Raw genomic sequence first — 14201 nt, 5'->3', positions numbered from 1 at the left:
TTGAAGGTGCATGCAGAAAGCTGCAGTTTATCTGCAGATCTCAGATTTCCTCATGTGGAAGTGCACTGGCATGGCGTTCGTGGCATGAGGTGGCTGGACTTGGTACCTCTCTGTGTTACTTTACTGACAGAGTGTCCTGCAGATATACTTATCATTCATTGCGGAGGAAACAGTTTAGACCATGTCTCTGGAATTTCTTTGCAATTTGCAATAAAGGAAGGACATGCGAAGCTCATGGACATGTTTCCAAATTGTCAAATACTTTTTTCCCGTATTGCACAAAGACAAATATGGCTGGGTTCTTCTGCTTTTGGTCCACAAATGGAGAAAGCGAGACACAATGTGAATAAGGCTGTTTGTGCCTTTTTAAGAGATGCTGGCATGTCCTCATTCCACAATGAAAACATTTTGTTTCGCAGATCTTTCATTTTCCGCAGAGATGGAGTACATCTCACATATGCTGGCAATCAGATGTTTCCTCGCAATGTACAAAATGCATTGTGACATCTTTTGGATTCACAATAACCAATATGACAATCTATTTCCTTCAATCCACAGTTTTTGACCCATACAACACACCACTGAAAGGCTCTTTTCAGAGCCACCACTTACTCCCAGCGTACACTTCATTGTGTTTGTTCCGCTTGCACCCTCCTTTTTTTCCCTACGACTGTCCGTGAACTTTTCCACAACTCCGCGGGGGTCTACAACGGTTACTTCATAGTTCTATTGTTAAACTGAGAAAGGCGGCTCTGAAAAGAGCCTTTTCTGTAATTTTTGTTTTCAAATTTATTGCTTCTCAGCACACGACACACTAGGAGAGGAGGCCAAAGGAGGGTAAGGAATGGACACCAGCCACGGGGATAAGAAAGGGCAAGTGGACAGAGAAATATATAGGGTGAACTTCACTTAGGTAAGGAGCAGATCTTCTGGTGCTCCGTGACTGTAGTCTCAAAAGCACTTCGAAAACTCTCCCCCCTGCAGAGTACTACGCCACAATACATACCCACTATTGTCACCTTTGAAAGTTAAGGGTCAACAGCATTGCGAATGGCTTGTGAGGCAGCTGGAGGGAGGCACTCCCCCACAGGAGTATCTCTTGTGGTGGGAGGATCGGACACAGAGGATGCTGTGGAGGAACTCAAATCGACTATGCTCTTCACATGGCACCACCTTGCGAATGTTCGCAGTGTGGAACGAAGTGAGGTGTAACTTCATGGTTGTCATACCAAATCTGTGCACACCAAATCTCCCGCGACTCCGCACCACCTGGCACTCGGTACACCTCACCAGGTTTCCACGTGCTTTTGGTATGTTCCCATGAATGGAAAACAACCGCCACACCCACGACTCCCGGCGAGTGCTCGTAGTGCGGAGTTCCTCCACCTCATTCTTTTCCTCCTCTTCTTCCTCGCTCTCTACATCCTCACACGTATATCTCTCTGCAGGCCGTTGGGGAGGTGGTGGTGATGGTGGGTTTGGGGGTGGTGCAGAGGCTAATGAACCAATAGCAACCATTGAAACCATACCGATTACTTTCCTTTTGGTCACTACAGCAGTAAAGGCAGTACACCTCAATCTGCTATAGCTAGAAGGACAATGAAGATGCGCTCGGGGTGTGGCCATTTATAGGGGTGGAGGGGTGTGTCTCGTGACCGTCTTCATCACTGCAAAGCGGTAAGAAAATTTTACACAACAAGTTCTCAGGCACGCTATTGTCTGCGTTATGTGAAATGATATTTTTACACTATAAAATATTTGGCTTGTGTCTACAAGTTATTTTGTACTGCTGCGGAAGCACACAAACTGCGCAAATTAGTCCACACGCTCAGCGTGGGTGCGGTCAAATGAAGATGTCCTCAACACATCCGCGACAGAAATGGGAGTCCGCTGGACAGCAAATGCAGAGTAACAAACTTGCGCATGCGTGCAAGTGTCCAATGGACAGTGTTTGGGTTCTCAAACTAATTCAAAGTGCGACACAAGTGAGACGGACAGTTAGAGACAGGCGCGATGTTCGCTTTACTTACGGTTGTACTGTTCATGTTCATACATGATATGCTCACTGTACAGACAGGTCCAGTTTCCTTTGGACAACTCCATTTCGTTTCACTACGAACTCGCCGGCCCCCACGCCTGTTCTACGGATGCCACCATTTTGGATGCAGACGATACGGACAGTATACTGTCCTTAACACACTCCGGTTTTGCTCATTTACAGCCATCCCGGACACCTGGTGTGTTCTACGAACATGTTTGATCTCGTTTGTAAGCGGCACGGCGAGGTATGATGTCCTTAGGACGCCCCTTTCTGTTAATGTACTCACAACTTGAACAGATGTTGCGGTCAAACATCAACTACATTACTTAACATTAGTAAGGGTAGGTGTACTGCCTTTACAACACCCACATTCCATTCCTTACGGATACGTCGATCAGGCACACTGTTCGCGAACATTTTATGACTTTTTTAAAAAAAAATCCTCAAACTCTATACCTACAACTACTACACAAAAACATTCAAAACACACACACACACACTTCAAAGAAATTGCGGGGGAAGCAGATATTGACACAAATATAAGGGAATTAGTATTCAACACGGGCTGGTTATGAGAAGATTTGTGAGGGGAAGAAGGGATGGATGTTTCGTCAAAACGTCTATTTTCTTCTTGAAGGTCTGGGGATGGTTCACTGGGGAATGGAAAAGCGGGGCGGGTACAGGTGGGACAATGGTAACGTACTTTTCCTCTCACACAGTCCTCCACAAACTCCCTTAAACTTTTAAAATTGTCATTCAGTACATCCATTTTCTGCTCAATCCTTTTCATCCTGTCTTCTTCTGTCTCGTTTGCTGGCCTTTCTTCTTTTCTTTCCTGGTCTGTACAAAAAAAAATACATATGTTAAATGCCTATAAAATACTGATCATTATTTTGCATATGCAGAGCAGTGTGTACCATTATTGTCGCTGTCTTCAGATATCTCCCCATGCAGAAAATTCCCCTCCAGCCACTCCAAAGTACTAGCCGTTTCTGTGTCAAAACAACAGAAAAAAAGTATTATTTCTGCACCACATACCAAAAAAAAAAATTACACACACATACTAAAAAATGACTTTCACTCACTATTTTGATGTAATTTCCCTTCGTCCTACTGCGTCCGTCCACTGTCGGTCCAGGCTGCAGAGTTTCTGTGAAGTGATTACGATGGAGGCATCCTTTTTTTATGGTACCATCCATTTCATTCTACATGGTTATTAAATGTGTCATTTTCATTTCACACCTTTAGGTTTCCATATTTAATTATTACTACTTATAATGTCTTTAAGTCCTTTTCTACGTTGCACATTTTTTGTGTAATACAATAGTAAATTTTCATATCCCCCCTGCATTTTTGGGTAATGTTGATCCCGTCCGCCCCGTCCGCAAACAGGCGCTCAGTCCGTTCCTTTCCAAACATCAATAGAGAGGGGGTTCTGTATGTTCTATGTTAAATGTATATCAAGTACGTACATTATACTACATATCTCCCACAATCACATGATGACAGTGTATATTCAGCACAACAACCTCATTGACACAATGTTATGATTAAGTTCCCCTTCCAAAAACCTGTAAAATTCACTACAAAAAAAACTTTGTTGAGGGGACGTTATGGTTAAGTTGCCCTACCAAAAACCTGTGTACTTCACTAAAAAATAAACTTCTACCTCTCCATTATTCTTCAAATTAAAACTGAAAAACCCCTGAAATTCGCCAGTTATGGTAAACTATGCCCCCATACCTGCCATCACCACTGTGCACTGCTAACACTAACACCCAGAATATGAAAGATGGCATCACAAATGTCATTGATGACATCACTGACGACATCACATGTTTAGCCCCTTTGTTTTCGTTCCCTGCCATATATATATATATATATATATATATATATATATATATATATATATATATATACATTCAGTGTTAAACGGATATTATACTTCACAGTGAAACCAAAAAACACTGCACATTCCCCAATTATGATAAACTAACCAACCACAACTCGCACCATCTACGTGCATTGCTACGACTAACACCTAGGACATCAAAGATGACATCACAAATGTCATTGATGACATCACTGAGTTTTGAGTAATGTTAAACATGTAATAACTAGCTAACAATTCAAGACTTACAGCACTTGTGCTGCTACAAACAAAACATATGAAGCACAACAATGCACACAAATCAGAGGCACATACAGGGAAACTAAAGTAAGGTGGAAAGAAACTGCGTCATCAGAAAATATTACTGACATTAAAGTTTATCTTTATGTATACAAATTAATTGTGTGTTTGAGGCCTGCCCATTTCCCCATGTATGTGCACATGAGCTGAGACCAAACCCTAAGGAAAGCACTTAAAGAACATATGACAAGGTTAACATCTAGATATATAGCACCTTTTTAAATGTATTATTCTGACTGCCAGTGAACAAAACTACCTGGCCTATATATGTCAAGGAACAAAAACAAGTGGCCCAGATATGTGATGTCATCAATGACATTTGTGATGTCATCTTTGATGTCCTGGGTGTTAGTCTTAGCAGTGCATGGTGGTGGCGCGAGTTATGGTTGCTTAGCTTACCATAACTGGTGAATTTCAGGGGTTTTTCGGTTTTACTTGGAACCATAACGTCCGTTTAACAAAGTTTTTTCTTTGAATTTCATAGGTTTTTATTTGTCCAACTTAACCATAACGTCCCTTTAACAAAGTTTTTCAGTGAATTTGAAAGGTTTTTATTAGTGCAACTTAACCATAACGTCCCTTTAACAAGGTTTTTTCAATGAATTTCATAGGTTTTTATTAGTGCATGCTATGTTCCTACAACTTACTAATATCATACTTATCCAATATGGCAATATATGTGTCCAATTTCCAAAGTTTCACCATAACACTCTGCCATTTCACACCATCTGGAATAATTTTTAACACTTCTTGCAACTATTTCAACTAGTTTTGCATCCGTAGATGTCTACGAACATCTGACTACATAGCAGACCTTCTGGCCAGTGCCACATGACCATTCGCTGGCGCGCGGCATGATGACGTGTCTGAGAACCTGTCCGCACTTCACGATAAGATATCTGCTTGGCGGATAGTTCGGAACTGCATTTTCTACTGATCTAGGAACTTCCAACTTCAAAATTTCCCTTGCACAGCTCCAACACCTATTCCTACCCATTATCCATTAACAATTACCAGTACATACCTTTAGCAAAACTGCTATTTATCTTAAAATGGGATCAGCTAATGCCATCCCTCCTCCCCAAGAGCCACCACCACTGCTGTAATCAAGGAACATGGGAAACAGTGCCCTCTAACTTAGAAATAACACACATGCAACATTGTCCCTTGTCCACCTACCCCTCCATATTAGTGCTTGGTTGCTCTGCCCTCATTTCCCTCCCCACCTTTAGTTCTCAACTCCCCTGCCAAAAAAAAATACATCCAAAAAGAACAAACAACATATTCCTTTAGGAACCAGCTTTCACAGTTAAAAAATAGAACTAAAAAAAAAATGTATAGACTCCATCTACATTATATTTCTCAGTAAAGTACATAGACTAAATAAGATTTTCCAACATTTCCATTTGCATTTTGTGCTATGCTAATGGGAATATTGTGGCGTTCATCCTCTGTTCCAGGGACTGGAACGGTGGATACCGGCCCAGCAGCCCAAGTTATCAGCCTAAGCGAAGCGAGGGTGGATAACGAGTTCTTTGGACCATTATCCCCCATTCCAGCCCCTGAAAGGGGGGATGAAGGCCATTAGCACCCTAGGTTCCCAAGCGGGACCCCGGGGTGCTAAAAAATAGGAAATTTCTTCCAACACCGGGATGCCTGCGGCGTCCAGGTGTAGGAAGGAAAATCCTTTTCTAGGATGGCCGCCATGGAAAGGGAAGGTGAGGGTTCCATACAGGGCCCCTCTTCATTTTCCACAGCAGCCTGCAGAAGGCAAAAAGAGAACCCTATGACCATATTACTACAAGCACATTTTTCATCCCTTTCAAATCTATCCTAATTTCGAATACCTTTACCACAAAGCCAGACCCAGGTGGACATGGCCACTTTAATCCTACGTTTTATCCCTTGTGGTCATGGCCAGTAGCCAGATTGTCCGGATCATTACCATATTCCATGACCCGGACAATCTGGCCACTGCCCAGGGCCACAGGCTACCCCTCAGTCACTAAAGGTATACTGCTATTTTTTGTAGCTACAGTATGACACTTGTCAAATAATAAAACACTGGCACATTTGCAAAACCATGCTTGTAGGTCCTTGCCAATGCTCCTTACGCAAGTTTGCTGGAAATCCATCCATGTTTTATTTTTTCAAAAGTGTCAAATGTATGCACATACAATCGTCATATAACCTAGCCCCACTTGACAAAATCCATTCAGACTATACGAAAACATCTAAATCTAGATCTATAATCTTTTTGCAAACCTGTGTGTAGATTTGTCAAATGGCACCACATTTATAAGCCTTTACAATATTTTGCAACCCCCACTCTAATTTTGCTCCCTCTTGACAGAATCCCACCAAACTTCGCAAAAACAGGTATATCTTGATCTATTATCAGTTTGCCAAATCAAGTGTAGATTCGTCAAATGGCACCTCATTTATAAGCCTTTACATTATTTTGGGACCCCTCCTCTAATTTTGTCCCCTCTTCACAAAATCCTACCAAACTGCGGAAAACATTCCTATCTAAATGTATTATCAGTTTCCCAAATTAGGTGAGGATTCGTCAAATGGCACCTCATTTATAAGCCTTTACATTATTTTGGGACCCCCCCTCTAATTTTGCCCCCTCATGACAGAAACCCACCAAACTTTGCATACGCACGCAGAATCAGTCCAGAAATATTCATGCAAAATTTCATGCAGTTCCATTAAGTGGCGCCAAAGTTATAAGCCATCCAAGAACTGCATTTCACCAACCCTGTAATGCTGAGGTGTTTGTGAACTTTTCAGGACTGCTCGCAAACATCCGAACTGTTCGTGGACCTTTGCGGTAAAAACCACCTTCTTGCAGCCATATTCCATCCCATCCTCATCACCCCTCACCTCCCCAGAGATTATTTGATAAGTTTGACAAGTGCAATGTTGTGTTTTTTAATATGTTTTTACCGCAATGTCCGCGGACACCGGCCGATGTCCGCAAATCCAAGATGGCGGGCGTTCCCAAAAATCTGATGCACCTCACACTTCACGCCAACCAATCAGCGAACACGTTGGGTGTCCGTGGACATGGCTCTCTGCATGACCTGTGCGGAAATCTGCACGTTCATGTGTCAGTAGACGTCCAAATTCTGACGCCCTCCCGGTGATCCCTCCTAGTGTGTTTCAGAAATCACACTCCATTTGGCAGGGGTGTTGCTAGGTCTGTTAAAGATCCGGGGCTGCGCTAATGTCAGTACTGTCGGGACTCGGGGCTAGCTAACCTTTATAGTTGTAGCCCCTGAGCTTCTCTCCGGGGCTACAGCCAAAAGACCCAGGGCTATAGCTCGCTAAACCCCCCGCACTCCTAACAATGCCTCTGCCGTTTGGGTAGCTCACTCACTATCCTAAGTGAATAGGAGTCTGCATTGGAGTCAAAGGCTTCTGGTCCTGGGATTACAGGCACCAACTCTTTCTGTGATGTGATAGGGAGCTTTCCTGTGGGTTAGGGTGTTACAGGTTTTTGATTTCCAAGACCATCTATTCTATTTTTGAGTGCAGAAACTACATTTTTAAAATGTAGGCACAGCACATTTGTTCTTCATTAGCCTACATAATCTCTCTATTGACACCTTAACAACAACGAGCATGTACTCGCATTATGCCATGCCAGGATTTCGTCTTATGCAGCCATATATGTGCAGTGTATCCTTGAGACGGTTTGCTTGATAGAAACACTTGAGCCTAGAAGGGTACAGGAGCGTTATAAATGACATATCATATCATACAGGCATGTTATAAATGACATAACATATCATATCAGCGCATAAACCTGTTGCCATTCTGAGTATACCAGGGCATGGGCTGAAATCCCTCGCGAGCAAAGATTGTGTGGTTTCTGTGTGGGCCCGTTGACTCTGCCAGACAGATACTAACTGATTGTCCTTTTTGTAATGAATTTGATCTGAAAGGAACATGGAAACATCTGCTCGGCGCTTGAGGGACCTTCACTCTGATCAATTCTGGGCCACTCTTTCCTCGCTGAGCCACTGGCCATCAAGGCAACGCCCCCACGTGTCTGGGAGTGGATAATCTTTACAAAATCTTGGTACAATATGGGATTTTATGAATTTTTAAATGTTTTAGGTGAGATATTTCTTTTAATACCTTACCTGAGTTTGGTTTCTAAGCACGGATCCAGGATTCGAACCTCTGTTGCTCCACGTGGTCTTCCTGCCGAGATCAACACGTTACCCCTGTGCTGTGCTCAGTTCAGAAAATACAAAAGACATGTCACTGTGATGTATTTATACCTTTTGTTTGCGCTGTTTATGTCATGAACATTTATGTATGTATATAATCTTATGATAGTTATTCTATGTATTTTATGAATCGAATATGCATGCTTTGTATTTTAGTGCAAAAGGCTAGATATGTTGGCCATACGCACATATGGTCGAAACACGTGTCGGCTGACCACCACAAGACTATAAGCCTATACCACAATAAAAATGTCACTGTAAAAAGCGCATTTAGCGTGGGAATCAATTCATATAAAGGATTCTCAAACGTATGCATTGCGAGGTAACCAGGACTGTCTCTCTATGAATATAAGGAGTACTGGCAGCGGAAAGGTAGATTATTGCGCATGTGACTTCGTCAAATTCAATTTCAACGAATGGTTTCAATCGAGTTTTTCCGCAACTATATGTGGGGAGGTGTGGACAAGGGTAATAATAAAGATATGTGGTGGAAGGGGGGGCTGCGCAGGAGCTGCCCCCCCGCATGTATTTGGGGGAAAAATGGTTAACAAAGAAATTTAGTTGAAATCGGATTCGACTAATTCTCCGCGACCAAATCACATAAAACCACTGGAAGTGGTAGTTAATAAGTAACATTTTAAAACTTTAAAGAGTCTGTGTACAATATTATTACAATGTAATACATTCCTTTTTGTACAGCTTCTTATGCTGAGAATGCCCATTAGTTTGTCTCTGAAAATATCTTTCCTCCAAGTAAAGGGTCGCGCTCAGATTATGACCCATCAGCGGTTTATTCTGTGAGTACCAAAGCAATGGTTAATTTTTGTGTGCTGTCCACCCATTGCACAAACAGTAGCAATTAACAAACAATAGACAACGAGAAACACAGTGCGCCACGCACCTGGACCCACTGGCCACCTACATGGTCTGTCACAGCCCTGGCCCTGCCAATCCCTATGGCGATTCCCACCTGCCTGCTCTGTGTCCAAAACACATCCTCCTGAGTGCCATTTCAGCTGGCTTATCAAGCAGGAATATCAAACTTTGTCATTTCCGTCGCAGGAGGATAGCTTTGGGGCAGCGTGCTCACCTTGGAAGCAGGACGACACCGAGCAACACAGGTCCGATCCCCGGGTCCGCGCTTAGAAACCTCTGGGTATTAAGCACTTTATAAATAACCAATCATATCATATCATTTCTAAGTAGTCTACAGAGTGCTAATGGATTAATTGCAGCTTTAAATGTGCTACTCGGGCAATATAAACGTCTTGATCCAGATTTCCCTTCAGCCACTTGATTCAGAGCTGTCCTTTCCTCTGAAATCCTGTTAAAAACAAGCATTGACAAAGCCAACATTTTTGGCTTGTGCATAGTTTTTTTTTTTTGTCTGGAACTACATCATATGACCAGCTAGTCTTATCATGTTCCAGCTGATGCCATCGTATTGTGAGGTAGTACCGTTATGGCAAATGCCTACACAAAAGCCAAAATTGTTGGCTTTGCCAATGCTTGTTTCTCTTACTTTCTGTTCAATGAGTGTATTCCCTTTATCCCTGCCTATTTTCTCTTTCTTAGAATATCATCTCTCCTATTGCTGTGCTCCTTTCCCGCCTCTTCTTTTATCTTTTTACCAATCTATGCACCTAACTATATGTCTATGTATCGCCTCCTTCTTCTCTCTATACGTGTACCCTTCTACCTCTCCTCTGTCCCATTATCCCCCTTCGCCTATCCCGCTGCCCTCTGTCCTGCTATCTTCTTCTTATTTCTTTGTCTTCCTCTTTCTCTCCATCTCCTTCAAATCTCTTTCTAACCTCTCACGTAAACTCTTCACCATGGCATGGGCTGGACTGTTTATTTATTTATTTGTGCATTTGTAAAAGTGCACCAAGCCCTCAGGCATCTAGGCTCTTGAACTTATGAAAATGATTACATTGGCTCAGGGAACTGAGCCACACTGCTTAAGAAGTTGGTTACATTGCAGTCTTTAGTCAAAGGTTACTCTACCTCCGGCTTCTGAGAACAAATACTTAAGAAGTCAGTTGCATTACGTGCTTAGTCACAATGTGCCACTTGTCACGCCCCCTCCTGATTCCTGATGCGTTATTGATATTGATATTTTATTTCTATCGCGCTCGTACACGAGTGTTTCAGAGCGTGACAAGGCAAGGGAGGGGAACAGTGGAGAACAAAACAGCGATCTTACTAGGCCCAGTGACATTGCGAACGTGCAAGTGCATGGGTAAGGGGAGGGGAAAAGTGCATGGAAGGGAGGGAGAAGTGGAAAGTGCGAAGCAGAGGAGAAACAGATAAATAACAATAAATAAATAATAAAGGCAACAGACAGTGGTAGTGCAGTCAGCAATTTGCAAGTGCTAGGTTTAAGGCAGCAGACAGGGTAGGTCTGATAAGTGCAGGAAGAAAGGGGGGGAGCTGTATGGGTACAGATACAGACCCCAGTGCAATGGGTGGCCCGGAGGCAGTGCTTGAGGGTGGCAGGGTGAGCAGGTACCTGGGCCCGGAGGACAGAGGGTGGCCAATTGCCCGGTGCCAAGAGAGAACAGATCATCAGGGGAGAGGGGGAGCGAAGGCAGAAGAAAAGAGGAAGGTCTTAAGGTGCTTCCGGAACATGAGATGGTTCATCTCATGTTTTAGAGTGGCAGGAAGGCTGTTCTAGATGGAGGCTCCAGCCGAAGACAGAGATTTGTACTTGCATAAATATAACACTGGGTGAAAGACGGGTTTATTGCACTTTTTGGTGGCACAAGGGATTTAGTATCTACTATATGCCCAGGATCAGGTGGTTGGGTCTCTTGGACTCTGTGCCTTGGGCTTTAGAGTTTCAAGTGTACGACCAGTGTTCATCAGGCAGCGTGATCCCGACACTTGACTCGTCACCACGTACGTGCTTTCGCAACATGAATCCCATCTTTCATGAGACAGAAGCCCAGGGCATGGAATATTCTTCACATACTTTCTGTTGTTTCTTGTTAGATAAGATCCAGGTCGCCAGCCCGCTGTGAAATGCCTGAAGCAGAAAGAAATACTTTCCAATGTGCTGCACAGTGCCAGCGTCTCTGGCAGTTGCAAGGGCTGCGAGGTGACCCTTTGCATTTACACTCACTCGCTTCCATTGGCCGAGCACTGCAAACATTGAGTTTGCAACTGCAGGTTCTGACCGCAGTCCTGTTCCTTCAACTTCTGTCAGCCCCAAGACACGGAAAATGGTAGGAAGGCTGCCAAGCTCCACGCAGAAGCTTGGAACCAGTCCTTTGTGGAGGATTATAATGTGCCAGGGCAGCTACTCATTTCAGTCGAACTTGGCTAGGGGATAAAATGCAGAAGCGTGTCACTAGTCAGATAGCACAGCGAGTAGAGCGCTGGCTTTGAATCCCGACAGGGCCAAACTCAGCCTTTCATCCTTCTGAGGTCAATAAATGAGCACCACGCACCGTGGGTAATAAGCAGAACTCAGCCTTTCATCCTTCCGAGGTCAATAAATGAGCACCACACACCGTGGGTAATAAGCAGAACTCAGCCTTTCATCTTTCCGAGGTCAATAAATGAGCACCACACACCATGGGTAATAAGCAGCACTCTGAACCTGAACCTGAACCTGAGGGTTCATAGCGCTAAATAAATAAATAAAATAAACTAGCCAATTTGGAGAACTCTATGTGCCCTGCTGGATTGCATCTGTAAATGCCCTATAAACCACCCACGCGCCATGAAATGAACACGCCACTGAGAAAAGTGGGGAGTAGGTCGAACCGGAGTGGAGTGCAGGGAAGAAGAGAGGCGTCTAAATGGGAAGGATGGTTTGAAACCTAGAGTGTGCCCTTCCCTATAGAGACTCAAAGGGGAACCATGGGAAGGGATATGGGTCCTACTTAATTGAACCACTAATTGAGGGCCTTAGATGGCAACGGGGAGAGAGATGTCCCGATCTCGGAATGGATGGACCACTGTGCTCAGGAAGGACACCCACCCTGGAGAAATCCCTGGGGGTGGTAATTGCTACATACCAAAATATACCAAAGGGATATTGGCGGGACATAGTCTTATCACTAGGGGTAGAAAAGGTACTGCCACCGTACTAAAAACCCACACTTCTGCTCACACCCTAGGGGTGTTAATTGCAGCACACCAGAATGTTCAACAGGGTAAGGGATATGGACCACAGTTAAGTCAGAACAGCGGGGGTAGCAAAGGGTACTGCCACTAACCAACCCTACTAAACAACTCACCCTTTTCCCTACAACTCTCAAACTCTGAACTAAACACAAGCAGACCTCTACAGCACAACAAACCACATGCACTTCCCCACACACAACAACAAAACAAACCACACTCAGCCTCGCCCAAAAACACATGGCGGCTACCAACCGAAGAAACACACCTACCCTCAGTGAACGGTGCCAACCGAACTGAAGCTGGCAACAGCACATCACAGCTCTCTTGCTCTTTTCTACTGCTCACTCCTATTAGCTTACCCCACCCTTGCTTTACCGATCTGCCAGAGTGCCAAGAAACCACACAGGTGGCAACAGTGCATAGTATAAGAACCTTTAACTTAGCATAACATGAGTTATGGAGTGTGATGCACATTCGGGGATCCCTCCATATGAGGGTGCAATAAAGTTCATGAGTTGTATCCCTGCAGATTACCTGCAATCAAACAAAACACAGCCCTTTTTCCTCTATCCCAGCGGTCACATTTCTTTTACCACCTAGCAGCTGATAGTGTACTGGCTGCTCTCATTAGTGCTCAACAATGCAGCAATTATTAAACAAATTCAATACCACTATGAAGATATTCTTTCAGTTCATTTACTTTTTTATCATGAAACTTCAATTTCAAAAGATAGGAGTAAAATGGTGACCTCCAATGCATTTTGGATCACCTTTATGCTTCATCAGGGAACTGTCTAAGAATAACACAAATGCAACTAAAAAAAATAACGCGCCTCTAAAAAGAGGCATAATACTGAAAAAGTCTTTTGAACAATGCTGTAAACCAAACTTATCACAACCATGCCTGTCCACAGGATGCCTTTATACATAAAAACAGCTGTCTACAATAGCCAAAGACACCCAGTTAGATTCACTTCACTGTCACTCCTTACACTAAGCTATCTAACTACACTTGCTGCACTACCACACACGCTCACACTGTGACGACAGTACCACTTACACCCACTAATCAATGCCTCACTTTCTCCAGAAGTTACCTCCACAATCTGCAGCTCCTTCCTCCCACCTGTTGGTCTCTTGGTCAACCACCTTCACCTTCTCTGACCTCACCTGAACAACCCACACCTTCCTGCTTCCTGTCCTTAATTTTATGTTCTCCTCTTTCCTTCCATTGTTTCATTCCCCCTAGCTATATCTTGCCTCTCGGGTCTAACATGTTCAGCAGAACTGTAAAATGGCAGGATAAGCTCCAACCTTTTTCTCCGCACTGGCCTGTCATAGAATACTAATGGTGGCTATGGCGTTTAGTGTCCATTTTCATGTTAGGGGGATCTTTTGCAGGTCCCCCCAGTGAAATTCAATCTCTTTGAGGGTCAGTGCCCTTATATAATGTTACTGGTGATCTGGGGCACAAACCACTGGTGGCAGTGCGTTGTTCCTGGCATGCATTGTTGGGCTCCGCTCGCTGCTGCGCAGTGGTTGCTCTGATGGCATGCTCGTTCTCCGCTGTCTCTCCTCCTTCCGGCACGGG

At 43.8% G+C, this 14201-nt stretch overlaps 1 long non-coding RNA gene across 1 annotated transcript in view; it reads right to left on the bottom strand.

The window, feature by feature from the left end:
• The window catches only part of LOC138526971 (uncharacterized), a 223251-nt gene that overhangs the window by 160948 nt on the left and 48102 nt on the right, over window positions 1-14201 (bottom strand). Inside the window, exon 2 of the long non-coding RNA XR_011283793.1 lies at window positions 8387-8475. This is a non-coding gene — a long non-coding RNA (uncharacterized lncRNA). The remainder of the gene's footprint in view (window positions 1-8386; window positions 8476-14201) is intronic.

Source organism: Ambystoma mexicanum, chromosome 14 (assembly GCF_040938575.1).
Source record: "Ambystoma mexicanum isolate Mex_15411 chromosome 14, UKY_AmexF1_1, whole genome shotgun sequence".
NCBI classification, from domain to species: domain Eukaryota; kingdom Metazoa; phylum Chordata; class Amphibia; order Caudata; family Ambystomatidae; genus Ambystoma; species Ambystoma mexicanum.
Note: the sequence above shows the minus strand (reverse complement) of the source record. Positions and strands in the feature narration are given on the sequence as shown.